At 40.3% G+C, this 19,161-nt stretch overlaps 1 long non-coding RNA gene across 3 annotated transcripts; it reads right to left on the bottom strand.

Annotated features, from left to right (window-relative positions):
- Positions 1-11,572: 11,572 nt before the first annotated feature.
- Positions 11,573-14,319, bottom strand: LOC139022681 (uncharacterized). 3 transcript variants are annotated; one of them, XR_011473749.1, is made up of 3 exons: positions 14,275-14,319; positions 13,652-13,747; positions 11,573-11,594 (listed from the first exon to the last, which is right to left on the bottom strand). It is a non-coding gene; the product is annotated as an uncharacterized lncRNA (long non-coding RNA). The 3 variants fall into 3 exon arrangements; XR_011473747.1 differs by having other exon boundaries at positions 11,578-11,610; XR_011473748.1 differs by lacking the exon at positions 11,573-11,594 and adding an exon at positions 13,168-13,199.
- Between the last annotated feature and the right edge of the window lie 4,842 nt (positions 14,320-19,161).

Here is a 19,161-nt window from a genome sequence, read left to right as displayed (position 1 = left end):
GGGGGAGAGAATGGGGTGGGAGGGGCACACGGAGACTAATTAGATATGACATCCAAAGCCTGCTATCAATTTATACCCCACACACCACACACAGACTGACCTAGAGGAAGGGCAAGGTAGGAGGGAAAAAAACATACACCTTGTTGATATGTCACGAGCCACAACTCCAGAACCACTTTCAACATTTGAAGCCATGGCTGTGGAAATTAACATTGACCATCTATTACTGTATGCTTGAAAGAGATATGTACAGTAAGTCAAGGATGAKTTAGACAGAGTAGGCCTTAAAGGAGAATTTTCCTTTTTTACAACCAAATCTCTATTTTTGATGTAAATGGCATGTTATGGAAGGGTCCAGACACTTTTCTTTTGCGATTTCACTTGATTTTGAAAAACGTACCCCAAGCAGCGATTCACTTCCTCATCCTCATTGTGCAGTACGGGGCTCTGAAAAAACAAGAACAGTGGCTCCAAAAACACCCAACTAAGCTCTCAGTATAGTGACGCAGGTCTTTAGAAGTTGTACACATGAAATTGTGTCATTCGGAACTTTATCCACAACTTTTAAATTTTCTTCCATTTTTTCCCCCACACCAGATAGAAATTTATACGTAAGAAAAACTATTTACAGACAAACAATGACTACTATTATCTGCCCAGACCTGCATACTCACAACCCCATCCCTAGTGCCTGCATTATTGTTTGCCTGAAATTGTATCAATTTGTTTTTCTCGGTCGCCCATGCTATTTCAATATTTACATAATAAATCATTCGATTTTTCCATTGTATTAACGATGGCGGATTGATATCCAAGTTTTTAGTATACGTTTTTTCAAGATGAGTTKTATTCCATTTGGTTGCGACTCAAGTMATACCTCTCCATCCATTCTAGCAGCAGGCTACACTGAGAATGGAACAGCTGGATAAGGGAAACAGCTCGAGTTGCACAAAACCGAATATAACTTTGCAAATAAAGTTTGGGATGACACAATTTAATGTGTACAACATCTAAAGACCTGCATCACTATACTGAAGGCGTTTCAGATTCTAAAAGGATGTATTTGGGTGTTTTTGGAGCGTTTGTTCATGCTTTTTCAGAGTACTGCACAACGTACTGCACAACGAGGATGAGGAATCAATGGTTGGGGTAAGTTTTTCAAAAACAAGCAAAATCCCATCAAAAATATAGATTTGGTTGAAAAAAACTAACTTCGTCTCCCGGGTGGCGCAGAGATTCTGGGTTCGCGCTCAGGCTCTGTCGCAGCCGGCCGCGACCGGGAGGTCCATGGGGCGACGCACAATTGGCCTAGCGTCGTCCAGGTTAGGGAGGGTTTGGCCGGTAGGGATATCCTTGTCCCATCGCGCACCAGCGACTCCTGTGGCGGGCCGGGCGCAGTGCGCGCTAACCAAGGGGGCCAGGTGCACGGTGTTTCCTCTGACACATTGGTGCGGCTGGCTTCCGGGTTGGATGCGCGCTGTGTTAAGAAGCAGTGCGGCTTGGTTGGGTTGTGTTTCGGAGGACGCATGGCTTTCGACCTTCCTCTCTCCCGAGCCCGTACGGGAGTTGTAGCGATGAGACAAGATAGTAATTACTAACAATTGGATACCACGAAATTGGGGAGAAAAAGGGGGTAAAATTTAAATAAAAAATTTAAATAAAAAAAATTATAAAAAAGCTAACTTCTCCTTTAACACCTTGCTGAATGCAATTAAGGCTGGCCATTATATACTGAAGTGGGTTGACTTAAATTGAACCCTGGCCTGTTTTATGAGGCCCCCGCGTCACCAATGCTCTCACATTTCAACAGGACATCACAGGGAAGTGCTTTGGGCGAAAGTAAATGAAGAGGGTTCCTGCGATTGGTCACAGGCAGATATCACTGTGGCSACAGCTTAACAATGAATTTAGACTTTTACCCATTTACTCTACCTAACAATGGGAAGGCGATGTCCCCAGGGGAATGCAATTAAGACCCTCTCATCACTGAACCCCCTCCTCCCTAACCCCCACCTCTCCTCCCTGTAAAGAAGYTAGTAAGACAGCAATATACCTCTACCGATTGAGGAATGTGGATGGTATTTCACTGTGCCTGTCTCACTATATAGAGTAATAAACCCCAACATTCAGTAGTAAATCCTAACATTCGAATGCCCATTTTCCYTGTATAAAACCGCTTTTTGGAGAAAAGATTAGACCTTTAAAACATTTTCTATATGTTCTGTGAAGTGTATTTCAATGAGGGCTGTTGTTGCCTCCTCTGCTCCTCGATAAGAGGATAAAGATGAAGAATGACCTTGACCCGTACCCCCTCCCCACACTGCTCTCTATCTCTCCCCCCCCCTCTCTGCCTCTTCTATCTCTCTGGCTTAATGACAGGGTGATGAAGTGACAACGCAGGAGTTCTTTGTGAGCTTTTTGCCCTGCACCGCCCTGGCTACAGAACACTGTGTGACTGCAGACTACTGCGTGATAGTGTCACTGCACATCTGCCCAGCTGGCCATACCTCCAGCTTGGTAGTCGAGAAGGAGGAGGAGGAGGAGGGACAGGGCCGATACGGGAGAGGGACAGATGGCTTCAGAGGAATGGGCAGGGGTACAGTATGCCATCAATTCATTTGCAATGGAACCCAAATCCCAACTGGTGCCTCCATAAAATTTCAACGAAGGAACAGATTGAACCCTGGCAATCCTGAAATGAGGGTTTAATTGGGAGTGAGGAGGGTTTAATTGGGAGTTGGGAGTGAGGAGGTACAAATCCATTGCAGCATAAAGACTGCTAACTATTTTGTACTGCAACTACATTGCATTTGTACTGTACGCATCATGATCAACCCTCACCTTATCTTACCTAATTTTATCATATAGGGCTGAGATAGCATAATAGTAATGAACGATTCACCAAAATGTCAGTTTAATTTTGGGGGGTTATTAATAACTTTTCATGTTCAAAACTGTGCACTCTCCTCAAACAATAGCATGGTATTGTTTCACTGTAATAGCTACTGTAAATTGGACAMMGCAGTTAGATTAACAAGAATTTAAGKWTTCTGCCAATATCAGATATTTCTATGTCCTGGGAAATGTTCTTGTTACTTACAACCTCATGCTAATCGCATTAGCCTACGTTAGCTCAACCATCCCGTGGTAGGGACACCGATCCCGAAGAACTAATTGACTGACATCGGTTCATTGACTTGAATACGATTTAGTTAGGGTTTTTTGTGAGCTCAACACACCGTTTCTCTAGAAAGAAATCAAATCGTTCACTTGAGAAATTAAGTCAAGAACTATTTGGGACGCTGGGCTAATTGGAAGTTGTAGTTTATATGAGGCAAATATTCAACCTAGTTCAGTGCAGAAACATGGTAATTAACTACAATGACCATAATCCATTGCACATGTTCCTTCCAGCCACGGACAGAGGCGTATCCAGTGTTACCAACTTAGCAACTTTGTCGCTATATTTACCGAGTATTCAGACTCCTCTAGCAACACATTTTCAAAATAGTGACTAGCGACAAATCTAGCGACTTTTTCTGGTGTTATTGGAGACTTTTGGAGACTCTGACTTGAAAGCACATATCGTTCTTACTCTTCTCAACAAGCAGCGGGTGCTGCCGTGGGCCCCACCCCCGTCCCAAAGCACTCACAGGCGGCCCAGTCGTCGCGCAGCAGTCTCCCAGCTGCAGTCAGAACAGGAGATGTTCACCCCTCTGTCCAGACTGCAAATGAATCGTGCATGCGGGAAGCTGCCGCTGGCTGATCCCGCCCTAGCTTACAGGGCAGGATGTAAATGTAAAAAACAAAAATAAAAAAACAAAAAATAAAAAATACAATAAAAAACTAAGTAACTCCGCCAGAGTGTCTCTTTTGGATCACTTTTGCCAGTCCCAAGCCCGGATAAAGGAGGACGGTGTCACACCCTGGCCTTTGTRATATATATTTTCTTGATTAGTTTAGTTAGGTCAGGGTGTGACATGGGGGATGTTTGTGTGTTTTGTCTAGTTTAGGGTGTGTGTATTGTTTAGGGGGTTTTGTAGTATGTATGGGGTTGTGTTCAGTGTAGGTGTTTAGYAAAGTCTATGGTTGCCTGATTTGGTTRTCAATCAGAGACAGCTGGTTATTGTTGTCTCTGATTGGGAGCCATATTTAAGGCAGCCAMAGGCTTTAGGTGTTTGTGGGTAATTGTCTATGTGGTACGTTAGTAGCTTGTGTGTGCACTTTCGTTGATAGCTTCACGGTCGTTTGTTGTTTTGTTTTGTAAAAGTGTTTGTTTTCNCTTTAAAACATTTTCTATATGTTCTGTGAAGTGTATTTCAATGAGGGCTGTTGTTGCCTCCTCTGCTCCTCGATAAGAGGATAAAGATGAAGAATGACCTTGACCCGTACCCCCTCCCCACACTGCTCTCTATCTCTCCCCCCCCCTCTCTGCCTCTTCTATCTCTCTGGCTTAATGACAGGGTGATGAAGTGACAACGCAGGAGTTCTTTGTGAGCTTTTTGCCCTGCACCGCCCTGGCTACAGAACACTGTGTGACTGCAGACTACTGCGTGATAGTGTCACTGCACATCTGCCCAGCTGGCCATACCTCCAGCTTGGTAGTCGAGAAGGAGGAGGAGGAGGAGGGACAGGGCCGATACGGGAGAGGGACAGATGGCTTCAGAGGAATGGGCAGGGGTACAGTATGCCATCAATTCATTTGCAATGGAACCCAAATCCCAACTGATGCCTCCATAAAATTTCAAAGACGAAGGAACAGATTGAACGGGTGTGTATGGAAATCCTGAAATGAGGGTTTAATTGGGAGTGAGGAGGTACAAATCCATTGCAGCATAAAGACTGCTAACTATTTTGTACTGCAACTACATTGCATGTGTACTGTACGCATCATGATCAACCCTCACCTTATTTTACCTAATTTAATCATATAGGGCTGAGATAGCATAATAGTAATGAACGATTCACCAAAATGTCAGTTTAATTTTGGGGGGTTATTAATAACTTTTCATGTTCAAAACTGTGCACTCTCCTCAAACAATAGCATGGTATTCTTTCACTGTAATAGCTACTGTAAATTGGACAGGGCAGTTAGATTAACAAGAATTTAAGCTTTCTGCCAATATCAGATATTTCTATGTCCTGGGAAATGTTCTTGTTACTTACAACCTCATGCTAATCGCATTAGCCTACGTTAGCTCAACCATCCCGTGGTAGGGACACCGATCCCGAAGAACTAATTGACTGACATCGGTTCATTGACTTGAATACGATTTAGTTAGGGTTTTTTGTGAGCTCAACACACCGTTTCTCTAGAAAGAAATCAAATCGTTCACTTGAGAAATTAAGTCAAGAACTATTTGGGACGCTGGGCTAATTGGAAGTTGTAGTTTATATGAGGCAAATATTCAACCTAGTTCAGTGCAGAAACATGGTAATTAACTACAATGACCATAATCCATTGCACATGTTCCTTCCAGCCACGGACAGAGGCGTATCCAGTGTTACCAACTTAGCAACTTTGTCGCTATATTTACCGAGTATTCAGACTCCTCTAGCAACACATTTTCAAAATAGTGACTAGCGACAAATCTAGCGACTTTTTCTGGTGTTATTGGAGACTTTTGGAGACTCTGACTTGAAAGCACATATCGTTCTTACTCTTCTCAACAAGCAGCGGGTGCTGCCGTGGGCCCCACCCCCGTCCCAAAGCACTCACAGGCGGCCCAGTCGTCGCGCAGCAGTCTCCCAGCTGCAGTCAGAACAGGAGATGTTCACCCCTCTGTCCAGACTGCAAATGAATCGTGCATGCGGGAAGCTGCCGCTGGCTGATCCCGCCCTAGCTTACAGGGCAGGATGTAAATGTAAAAAACAAAAATAAAAAAACAAAAAATAAAAAATACAATAAAAAACTAAGTAACTCCGCCAGAGTGTCTCTTTTGGATCACTTTTGCCAGTCCCAAGCCCGGATAAAGGAGGACGGTGTCACACCCTGGCCTTTGTRATATATATTTTCTTGATTAGTTTAGTTAGGTCAGGGTGTGACATGGGGGATGTTTGTGTGTTTTGTCTAGTTTAGGGTGTGTGTATTGTTTAGGGGGTTTTGTAGTATGTATGGGGTTGTGTTCAGTGTAGGTGTTTAGGAAAGTCTATGGTTGCCTGATTTGGTTTCAATCAGAGACAGCTGGTTATTGTTGTCTCTGATTGGGAGCCATATTTAAGGCAGCCAGAGGCTTTAGGTGTTTGTGGGTAATTGTCTATGTGGTACGTTAGTAGCTTGTGTGTGCACTTTCGTTGATAGCTTCACGGTCGTTTGTTGTTTTGTTTTGTAAAAGTGTTTGTTTTCATGTTTCGTCATCTCTATTAAAAGAAGATGTACTCATATCCCGCTGCGCCTTGGTCCGCTTATTATGACGATCATGACAGACGGTTGGAATTGAGACATAAAAAAAAACAAGAATCGACAGAAGAAAGTTAATCTGTAGTTCTAAACATATTTAGGGTGTCTTTTACTCACTTTCTGTCTCTCCCACGGCGTTATCCCTCTCTCCTACGGCGTCCATCACAATTACATGCACATGGCCAATTATGCAAATTTGGCGATGATGTAATTTAGCGACTTCTAGCAACTTTTAGGACAGCCAATAGCTACTTTCCTTACTGAGGAGTTGGCAACACTTCACAGACCATATGGGACTGCATGAGAGCGGAATGACACAAAGACAAGAGGGATTACATTTAAAATTTAGCAGACGCTCTTGTGCAGAGCGACTTACAGGAGCATTTAGGGTTAAGTGTCTTGGCCAAGGTTAAATCGTCCGATTTTTCACCTAGCCAGCTCAGGGATTTGAACCAGCGACCTTTCGGTTTAATCAAATCAAATCAAATTGTATTTGTCACATGCGCCAAATACAACAGGTAGTCCTTACAGTGAAATGCTTACTTACAAGCCCTTAACCAACAAATCCGTTTTAAGAAAAATAAGTGTGAAGAAAGTATATACTAAAATAAACTGAAGTTTAAAAAAATGAAGAAGAAAATAGAAAAATAACAAATAATTAAAGAGCAACAATAAAATTACAGTAAGGAGGCTATATACAGGGGGTATCGGTACAAAGTCAATGTGCGGGGGCACAGGTTAGTCAAGCTAATTGAGGTAATATATACATGTAGGTAAAGTGACCTGTCAGGGACAGGTTGAAAATGTCAGTGAAGACACTTGCCTGTTGGTCAGCGCATGCTCGGAATACACGTCCTGGTAATCCGTCAGGCCCTGCGGCCTTGTGAATGTTGACCTGGCTATGGAGAGAGCGATCATACCGTCGTCTGGAACAGCTGATGCTCTCATGTATGCTTCAGTGTTGCTTGCCTTGAAGCGGGCATAGAAGTCATTTAGCTCGTCTGGTAGGCTCGTGTCACTGGGCTTCTCGCGGCTGTGCTTCCCTTTGTAGTCTGTAATAGTTTGCAAGCCATGCCACATCTGACCAGCGTCGGAGCCGGTATAGTAGGATTCAATCTTAGTCCTGTATTGACGCTTTGCCTGTTTGATGGTTCGTCGGAGGGCATAGCGGGATTTCTTATACTGGCCCAACGCTCTTAACCGCTAGGCTACATGCCGCAGATAGAGACAGTTTGTGAGGTAGCTCTACTTGATTGACAGTTGAGGTAGTTGGTAATAAGCAGTCTTGAAAATATGTGTGAACTAGTGAAATTATTTAGTGAAATTATTTTGTCAGCCAGCTAGGTACTACTACTAGCTTAGCTAAATAGGATGACTCCTTCAATGGGGAGCACAATGGCTGGCTGGCTGATACTTCCTGAGCAGAGATTTGATGATGACTTCAAGGAAAAATAATCATAAAATAAGTCATGTGAATACATGATGGTTAATAAGTGATAAGCAGTAATGGATATTCACTAGCATCATGGGGCTCTTATTAATTGTTTTATTTGGTTTTGTTACAGAACTCAATCCACTGTCAGGGTCATGGAAAAGGCAGGTGATGGCTGAGGAAAGCTCTAAAATAATTTTAATGTCATTATTTCATAATGCATTTAACATTTTCAAAAATGATACGAACCGTGATTTTTATTTCAAACCAAAACCGAACCAACCTCAAAAAGCACTAATCGCTCAGCACTATACTGTAGATTAAAGACACCTTCAACAAACATCAATGTAATTAACAACTGTGTAAAATAAAGGTTGTCTAAATGCAGATGTCCTTGTCAGGAATGTGATAGAGATCTTGTGAATCAATATTAGCCCATTCAGCACATGCAGTCAGGGCCCGGGTCCCAGGGACAGAGGACTGTTCACTAGATGGATGCATAGAGGATCAAGCGCTGCAAGACAGATGAGCTAAATGACCTCCCTGTTCTTTATCACACCCTTACAGGTAAGCATGTAGACACACACAATCCATGCCACACTTTGACACATGTAGTGCACAACACATCTCACATTCATACTACATGAACATGTTCACGCATACTGAAACAAAGTGTTTTATCTCTGTCCCTAAACATAAATACAGTTGATATACATACACTCTAGTTGACACAGTCTAGTAGACACACACTCTAGTTGATATACACTCTAGTTGATATACATTCTAGTTGATACACAGTCTAGTAGACACACTCTAGTTGATAAACACTCTAGTTGATATACATTCTAGTTGATACACAGGTCTAGTAGACACACTTCTACGTTGATACACAATCTATGTTGATTAACACTCTAGTTGATATAATCTAGTTATAACAGTCTAGTTGAACTCATTACACTCCTAGTTGATATACATTCCTAGTTGATACACAGTCTAGTCAGACACACTCTAGTTGATACACCTCTAGTTGATATAACACTCTTTGAGTCCTAGTTGATAATCATCTGTTTTTCTTCTAGTTGATAACAGCATTGACACATTCACATCTAGTGGTATATTCTAGGATACACTTCTAGTCATAGTTGATTACACATTCTAGTTGGATAACATTCTAGTTGATATATCATTCTAGTTGATTGATCATATCATTCTGTAATCAATCTCAGTGTTAATAACACATTCTAGTAGATACACATGCTAGTTGCAATATACATTTCTAGTAGATACACACTCTTAGGTGATGGATACATTCATAGTAGAACCACCTCTAGTAGATATACCATCTCGAGTTGTGAAACACATTCTAGTACTGATTACACATTCTTAGTTGATATAATCACTCTAGTTTGATATATCATCTTTCAGAAGATTCACACTTCTAGCGTGATATACAGTCAGTTGAACACGTCGTAGGTTGATACACATGTCTAGTTGATATATCATTCTAGTAGACATACTCGTGATATACATTCCTGTTGAGATCACATTCTTAGTGATATCACATTTGAGCTTGATTACGATAGTTTGTACATATCAACATATCTAGTTATTATCATTGAGTGAACAACATTCTGAGTTGATATAATAGTACACACTCTACGTGATTACATTCTAGTAGACACACTCTTAAGTTGAATATACAGCATCGAGTTGAAACACCCATTCTAGTTGATATACATTCTAGTTGATATACACTCTAGTTGATAAACACTTAGTTGCCTATGTAGATATCAGTCTAGTTTGAATATACACTCAGTTGAAACACACTCTAGTTATATGACACATTCTACGTTTGATATACACTCTAGTTGTATACCCATTCTCAGTTGATAAGCGAAACATCTGCTAGTTCGATATCATCATTGTACATTCTAGTTTGATCGCCGTATAACCACGCACTCTAGTTGATTTACACCAGTAGATCACAATACTTCTAGTTAGACATTTACTAGTTGATATACACTCTAGTGATTACCACACTCATGGAGTCGTATCAATCATTTCTACGGTGCCTATAGCATGCACACTAGTTGATAGCACTAGTAGAACAGCACGCCTCTATGTTGATTTACCACACTCTCGTAAGACACACACTTAGTAGACAACATGGATCACTCTAGTTGATAACACTCTAGCGTGATAAGGATACACTCGAGTTGAAACACAGTTCTAGTTGATACGACATTCCTAGTGATATAGCAGACTCTAGTTGATATACATCGTACGTAGACACACTCTAAGTTTGAGTATAGCACTCGATGCTTGACAACACACATCTCTAGTTGATAGGCATCCTATCAGTGAGATACAACCTCTAGTTCAGACCTAGTAGCATGTCTTAGTACGACCACAGGCTTTTCGTTGACTCTACGTTGATAATACATCCTCGAGTTGAACGACATTCTAGTTGATCAGTATTTCATTCTACAATGTTGAATTGATAACACTCTAAGTGATACTACAAGCACTAGCTAGTTGATATATGCATGTCTAGTTGATAACATCCCCTCTAGTTGATAAATACACTCCTAGTTTGATTACTAACACTCTAGTAGATCCCCACACCTGTTTTCTAGGTTCATGATAATACGCGAGGCTCTATTTTGGGTACACATGCTGCTAGTCGATACAGGCCATTCTAGTTTTGACTCCGTCCCACCATTCTCAACGTTGAGTCACACTCACTTATGTTAGGGAGGGGCATGCTCACACCAAACACTTTCAGTTGATTATACACATCTAGTAAGACTTACACACTCAAGTACGAGCGCGCACATCTTCTTGCTTGCGTCACTCTATGTTTGATATACACTCTAGTAGACACACATCACATTCTAGTTGATTATATTACACTCTAGTGTTGAGATCACACTGCTAAGTAGACACACACTCTAGTTGATATACACTCAGTAGACACACTCTATGTTGATATACACGCTCTGGAGGTGTATACGACTCTAGGTAGACCACTCTAGTTGACTATAACTCTAGTAAGACACGAGCTCTAGTCTTATTATAGCACTCGAGCCATTTGATATACACTCTAGTTGATACCACTCTACGTTGAACATATACAGTCTAGTTGATACACACTAGTAAGACACACCTCTAGTTTGATATACACTCTATGTTGGATATACACTCTAGTTGACACACTCTAGTTTGATTATAAACCTCTAGTTGATATACCTCTAGTTGAAAACACAACTCTAGTTGAATATACACTCTAGTTGATATTACACCTAGTTGATTATACACTCTAGTTTGATAACACTCTATTTGACACACTCTAGTTGATATACACTCTAGTGACACACTCTAGTTGATATACAACTCTAGTTGACCACACTCTAGTTGATATACACTCTAAGTTGATACACAACTAGTTGATACACATTCAGTAGACACAGTCTATGTAGACCATCACTCGAGTTGATACACTCTAGTTTGATATACATTTCTAGTTGATACACATTCTAGAGACACACTCTAGTTGATACCACACTCTCGTTGATACACACCTAAGAGACACACTATGCGATATACACTCGGTTGATATACATTCTAGTGATACACATTGCTAGTAGACCACTCTAGTTGAATATCATCACTTCTCGTTGATACCACCACTCTAGTAGACACACTATATTGATATACACTCTAGTTGATATACACTCTATAACACACTCTAGTTGATACACACTCTCGTTGATACACACTCTAGTGCAGACACCACTATTAGGATATAACATTCTAGTTGATATACATTCTAGTTGATAACACAAGGATTCATTAGTGTGAGAAATTCCAGTACCACACTAATTATACCTCGTGATATACATCATGATCCATTAGTTGATGAACATTACTAGTTGATATACACTCTAGTAATGACACTAGTGAATACACTCTAGTTGAATACCTTCTATATACAGCATTCAAGTGATATACCATCATTGAACACTCTATAGGAATTAGATATACCATGCTAGTTTGAGTACACGACCATCTATTGGAACATCACACATCCTCAAGTTGATTACTACCTCTAGTTAGATAGCACACTTCATGTGATATACATTCTAGATTGCACTCATACATAGTGAGACCCACGACTGTAAGTGATACACTCATATGTTGATATAGTTGCACTCTAGTGTGAAGGCACTCTAGTGACACACTCTGAGTTGATATACACTCTAGTTGACACACGCATTATCCACTTAGTTGATATACTTCGTTATCACTCTATGATACGTCTGAGTGATCACTCTGTTATTCCCTCTAGTTGAGATTTCACTCTATATTACATTCTAGTAGCGGACTTAGTTATACACCCAGTTGATATAAACCTCTAGTTGATACACATCTAGGTGATATACACATTCTAGTAGAACATCCTTAGACACACTCTAGTTGATAACATTCTAGTAGACACAAGTCTAGTATGACACACTCTAGTTGATACACTCTAGTTTGATATACATTCTAGTTGATAACATTCTAGTATGATACACACTCTAAGTTGATACACTATTGTTGATACACCTAGGTAGAACACACTAGCTTGATATACACTCTACGTTGATATACATCTCTAAGTGATACACATTCTAGTAGACACACTCTAGTTGAATACACACTCTCGTTGATACCACTCTAGTAGACACAACTATAGTTGATATACACCTAGTTGATATAACCACTCTAGTAGACACACTCTAGTTGATACACCCCCTCTCGTTGATACACACTCTATAGACACACTATAGTTGATATACACTCTAGTTGATATACATTCTAGTTGATACACATCTATAATACACACTCTCGTTGATACACACTCTAAGTTGATATACATTCTAGTAGACACACTATAGTTGATATACACTCTGTTGATATACACTCTAGTGATATACACTCTAGTTGATATACAATTCTAGTTGATATACATTCTAGTTAGATATACTCTAGTTGATATACATTCTAGTTGATATAACATTCTAGTTGATATACATTCTAGTTGAATACATTAGATAATACACTCTAGTTGAGTATCATTCTAGTTGATAACATCTAGTTGATATACACTCTAGTTGATATACATTCTAGTGCACATAGTTGATATACACTTCTACGTGATATACACTCTAGTTGATAACATTCTAGTTGATATACTTCTAGTTGATATACACTCTAGTTGATATAACATTCTAGTTGATATACATTCTAGTTGATATACACTCTAAGTTAATATACATTCTAGTAAGACACACTATAGTTGATATACACTCTAGTTGATACACACTATAGTTGATACACATTCTTAGTTGATATACATTCTAGTTGAAATATACATTACTAGTAGACACAACTAAAGTTGATACACTCTAGTTGATATACACTCTAGTTTGAACACACTTCTAGTATTACATTCTAGTTGAATATACATTCTAGTTTGATATACCACTCTAGTTGATATACACTCATAGTTGATACACATTCTAGTTGATACACATTCTAGTTGATATACCAGCTCTAGTTGATACAACATCTAGTTGATATACATTCTAGTTGATAACACACTCTAGTTGATATACATTCTAGTTGATATACACTCTAGTTATATACACCTAGTTGATATACACTCTAGTTTATATAGCATATTAATAATCCTAGTTGATATACATTCTAGTAGACACACTATAAGTTTGAATACACTCTAGTTGATATACACTTGTCTAGTTTGAATATAACACTCCTAGTTGATACACATTCTAGTTGATATACATTCTAGTTGATATACATTCTAGTTGATACACACTCTAGTTGATATACATTCTAGTTGATATACACTCTGTTGATAACACCTCTAGTTATATTCATATCCACTCTAGTTGATATACATTACATAGTTGATTATACCCTCTAGTTGATATAACATTCTATGTAGAACACACTATAGTTGATATACACTCTAGTTGATATACACTCTAGTTGATACACATCTAGTTGATCTACTTCTAGTTGATAACACTCTAGTTGATATACATTCTAGTAGACACTATAGTTGATATACACTCTAGTTAGTTATATACACTCTAGTTTGTAACTTCTATTGAATACAATCTAGTTGTGATATACAACTATAGTTGATATACATTTCTAGTTGATATACATTCTAGTTTGATATACACTCTAGTTGATACACATTCTAGTGATAATACACATCTCTAGTTGATACACATTCATTCAGTTGATATACACATTCTAGTTGATATACACTTCTAGTTGATATATCACTCTAGTTGATTATACACTCTAGTTGATATACACTCTAGTTGATATACACTCTAGTTGATATACATTCTAGTAGACACACCTCTAGTTGATACACATTCTAGTAGATACACACTCTAGTTGAAAACACACTCTCGTTGATAACACACTCTAGTTGATATACATTCTAGTAGACACACTATAGTTTGAAATATAATACACTCTAGTTGATATATACACTCTAGTTGAATATATCTCTAATTGATATACCATTCTAGTTGATATACATTCTTAGTTGAGATACATTCTAGTTGATATACATTCTAGTTGATACACAATTCCTAGTATACACACTCTAGTTGATATACACTCTAGTTGATATACACTCCAGTTGATATACACTCGAGTTGATACAAACACTCTAGTTTGATACACACTCTAGTTGATATACACTCTAGTTGATAATACACTCTGAGTTGATATACCCTCGAGTTTGATATACACTCGAGTTGGAAACACATTCTAGTTGATACTCACTCTAGTAGACACACTCTAGTTGATATACACTCTAGTTGATATACACTCTAATTGATATACATTCTAGTTGATATACATTCTAGTTGAGATACACTCTAGTTGAGATACACTCTAGTTGATATACACTCTAGTAGACCCACTCTAGTTGATATACATTCTAGTTGATACACATTCTAGTAGACACACTCTCGTTGAAACACACTCAAGTTGAAACACATTCTAGTTGATACACACTCTAGTTGTTACACACTGTAGTTGATACACACAGTAGTTGATTCACACTCCAGTTGACAAAGCGACAAATTGTCAGTGTGTAAGTGACAGAGACAGGGACACAGACAGAAACAGGGACAGAGACATGGACCAAGACAAGAACAAGGACAGAGACAGGGACACTGACAAAGACGGACGGGGACAGGGACATAGACAGATGGGGACAGGGAGGGGGACAGAGACAGGGACAGAGATAGTACGAGGACAAAGACACTGACAGGAGAGGTGACAGTGACCAAAGCTGCTGCCTGGCTGCCGCGTGTCTCTCTCAAGTTCCTCTGCGGCTGTTTCGGCATCATCACTCTATGGGGCTTAAGCTGCCATCAGCGGCAGACATTTTACATTCCGCCGGCGTATCCTAATGAGAGGCGTGGAGCTGACTGTCTGACACTGTCGGACCGCATCAATCCAAACTGTGTCTCTTAATCCTCTCCTGCCAGGCGCACGCTAGCCTGCCTCCTTCCTCCTGCCGACGGTCAGAGCCCTTGGGGAAGGGGGAGGGATTGTAGACGGGTGGGTACACACACTCACACTTACTCAATCACATCCACACACTCACATACTTACACAATCACACAAACACACAGAGTTTAAACTCTCACCGTTTTTGTCAGACGAGCTAGCTAGCCCAGGGGAAGTCCATGGACTGCTTCCTGTCTGAGAACCTTTGGACTGCTAGTCTCAGATCACTCATTCATGCCAATTACCCACCCAGCACACACACAGATGTAGCATGCCTGTCATATTACCACCCATGACCTTCTCCATTAGAGGTCGACCGATTATGATTTTTCAACGCCGATACCGATTATTGGAGGACCAAAAAAASCCGATAACGATTAAACGGCCGATTTAAAAAAATATATATTTGTAATAATGACAATTACAACAATACTGAATGAACACTTATTTTAACTTAATATAATACATCAATAAAATCAATTTAGCCTCAAATAAATAATGAAACATGTTCAATTTGGTTTAAATAATGCAAAAACTAAGTGTTGAAGAAGAAAGTAAAAGTGCAATATGTGCCATGTAAGAAAGCTAACGTTTAAGTTCCTTGCTCAGAACATGAGAACATATGAAAGTTGGTGGTTCCTTTTAACATGAGTCTTCAATATTCCCAGGTAAGAAGTTTTAGGTTGTAGWTATTATAGGAATTATAGGACTATTTCTCTCTATACCATTTGTATTTCATTAACCTTTGACTATTGGATGTTCTTATAGGCACTTTACTATTGCCAGTGTAACAGTATAGCTTCCATCCCTCTCCTCGCTCCTACCTGGGCTCGAACCAGGAACACAACAACAACAGCCACCCTCGAAGCAGCGTTACCCATGCAGAGCAAGGYGAATAACTACTCCAAGTCTCAGAGCGAGTGACGTTTGAAACGCTATTAGCGCGCACCCCGCTAACTAGCTAACCATTTCACATCGGTTACACCAGCCTAATCTCGGGAGTTGATAGGCTTGAAGCACAGCGAGGAGCTTCTGGAAAAACGCAGGAAAGTGCTGTTTGAATGAATGCTTATGAGCCTGCTGCTGCCTTATGAGCCTGCTGCTCAGTCAGACTGCTCTATCAAATCATAGACTTAGTTATAACATAATAACACACAGAAATACAAGCCGTAGGTCATTAATATGGTCGAATCCGGAAACGATCATCTCGAAAACAAGACGTTTATTCTTTCAGTGAAATACGGAACCGTTCCYTATTTTATCTAACGGGTGGCATCCATAAGTCTAAATATTCCTGTTACACTGCACAACCTTCAATGTTATGTCATAATTACGTAAAATTCTGGCAAATTAGGCGGCCCAAACTGTTGCACATACCCTGACTCTGTGTGCAATAAACGCAAGAGAAGTGACATAATTTCACCTGGTTATTATTGCCTGCTAACCTGGATTTCTTTTAGCTAAATATGCACGTTTAAAAATATATACTTCTGTGTATTGATTTTAAGAAATGCATTGATGTTTATGGTTAGGTACAGTCGATCAACGATTGTGTTTTTTTTGCAAATGCGCTTTTGTTAAATCATCCCCCGTTTGGCGAAGTTGGCTGTCTTTGTTAGGAAGAAATAGTCTTCACAGTTCGCAACGAGTCATGTTTGCAGGCAATATTAACTAAATARGCAGAGGTTTAAAAATATATACTTGTGTATAGATTTTAAGAAAGGCATTGATGTTTATGGTTAGGTACACATTGGAGCAACGACAGTCCTTTTTCGCGAATACGCACCGCATTGATTATATGCAACGCAGAACACACTAGATAAACTAGTAATATCATCAACCATGTGTTAGTTAACTGTGATTATGATTGATTGATTGTTTTTTATAAGATAAGTTTAATGCTAGCTAGCAACTTACCTGGCTTCTTACTGCATTCGCGTCTCCTCGTGGAGTGCAATGTAATCAGGTGGTTAGAGCGTTTGACTGAGCGTTGGACTAGTTAACTGTAAGGTTGCAAGATTGAATCCCCGAGCTGACAAGGTAAAAATCTGTCATTCTGCCCCTGAACGAGGCAGTTAACCACCGTTCCTAGGCCGTCATTGAAATAAGAATGTTTCTTAACTGACTTGCCTAGTTAAATAAAGGATAAATAAAGGTGAAAAAAAAAAACGGCCAAATCGGTGTCCAAAATACCGATTTCCGATTGTTATGAAAACTTGAAATCGGCCCTAATTAAACGGCCATTCCGATTAATCGGTCGACCTCTATTCTCCATTTCTGGGGAATGTGATCACATAGACTCAGTGCTGTCCAGAAGTTGAGTGATGGCCCATTTAAATGTTCAGGCCCAGTGTGAAATATACCTTCCCCCCATACTGATTACCTACATGGGAAAGGTAGCTTATAAATAATGAGCGAGCAGGGTATTGAGAGAATGCATGATTAGCAACTGCCACTGTCATCCTCAAAGAGCTGTGTAGTACTGTGGTAATTAAACACTATTAACCTTGCCACGGGTTTTCCTACAGGTGTTCAGAGGCAGTGAATGTTTCAGTCCCTGTGCTGCACTGCTGTTGAGCCAAAACGGTGTATAGGGACTGTAACTGACATGACATGTGAGAAACATAAGAAACCAGGCTTAGGACCTATGCTGCAATGTGTCCGTGTGTGTGGGGTGGGGGGGACTTGCTGCACTCTGCCCCATCTGCTATGCAGCACACATTGCGGCGGTGCGATGGTGTGGCGGCTCCCCAGGCCAGTGATGGATGAGAGGCAGGGCTCAAACAGCTCTGGGCACTGAATAGAGAGAGAGAGAGCCTTATCGCCCAGATCAAATTCACACACCTCCACCCCTCTTACCAGCACCCACCCCCTCCTCTCTCCCCTCCTATCATCTAAAATCTATTATCAGTTTTTTTGGAGAGGAGAGGACCGCACTCCCTGTAAGGAGCCAGTCGATTGGTCAAATGTCTAAACCAAAACCACAGCAGTTTGTGGTCAGCAATGGCTTAAGAGTGAGGGAYTAGGGGTTTAAGATAAACRTTTATTCTAAAGAAAATATTGATGCAATCAGACAGTAACTAAGACTCCCATATAAYTKATCTWGACTAAGCATTACGTTGTCACATGGGCTCGCCAAGATAAACCGATTTAAAAYCATTTTAAAAWCATKAAAAACACACATTGGGGTAAATCKGGGACATGAGAGAATTATYTTGAAATAATATGGGTTTGCCAGCGTCTGCGGATTGATAACTGACTGTTTGCACAGTCCCAAGGACACTCCTGACACTGTAGCGAGAGTAAACAGCWGCCAGCCAGCGAGACAACCCCGTCCATGGTGTTTGCTCACTCACTGTGATCCTCAGTGAGAAACCCTTGTGAATCCTGGGTAAATACGGCAGATTGAGAGCCCGGTCCGGTCTGAGGCTGGGCCGCCATGCTGTCAACATGGAGCTATGCAAACACGCAACAAGACAGAGAGTAAYGCTCCGTGTAGCAGGCCTACAGTATGAGTGCATGTCTGCATCCTGACTGGGACCTTTCCTAGTGCTACCCCACAAAAAAACACTGACCTCCAGGTGACTGATAGCTAACCAGACAGATCATCTTCTACTAGGACACCCCTGAGTGGACACTGTCTGTGTTGTACTGTAGGGGCGGAGAAAGGGTAAGAGGTGTGTATGGACTGGAGAAACCCATGCCATGTCACAGGCGA

Source organism: Salvelinus sp. IW2-2015, linkage group LG20 (genome assembly GCF_002910315.2).
Source record: "Salvelinus sp. IW2-2015 linkage group LG20, ASM291031v2, whole genome shotgun sequence".
NCBI classification, from domain to species: domain Eukaryota; kingdom Metazoa; phylum Chordata; class Actinopteri; order Salmoniformes; family Salmonidae; genus Salvelinus; species Salvelinus sp. IW2-2015.
Note: the sequence above shows the minus strand (reverse complement) of the source record. Positions and strands in the feature narration are given on the sequence as shown.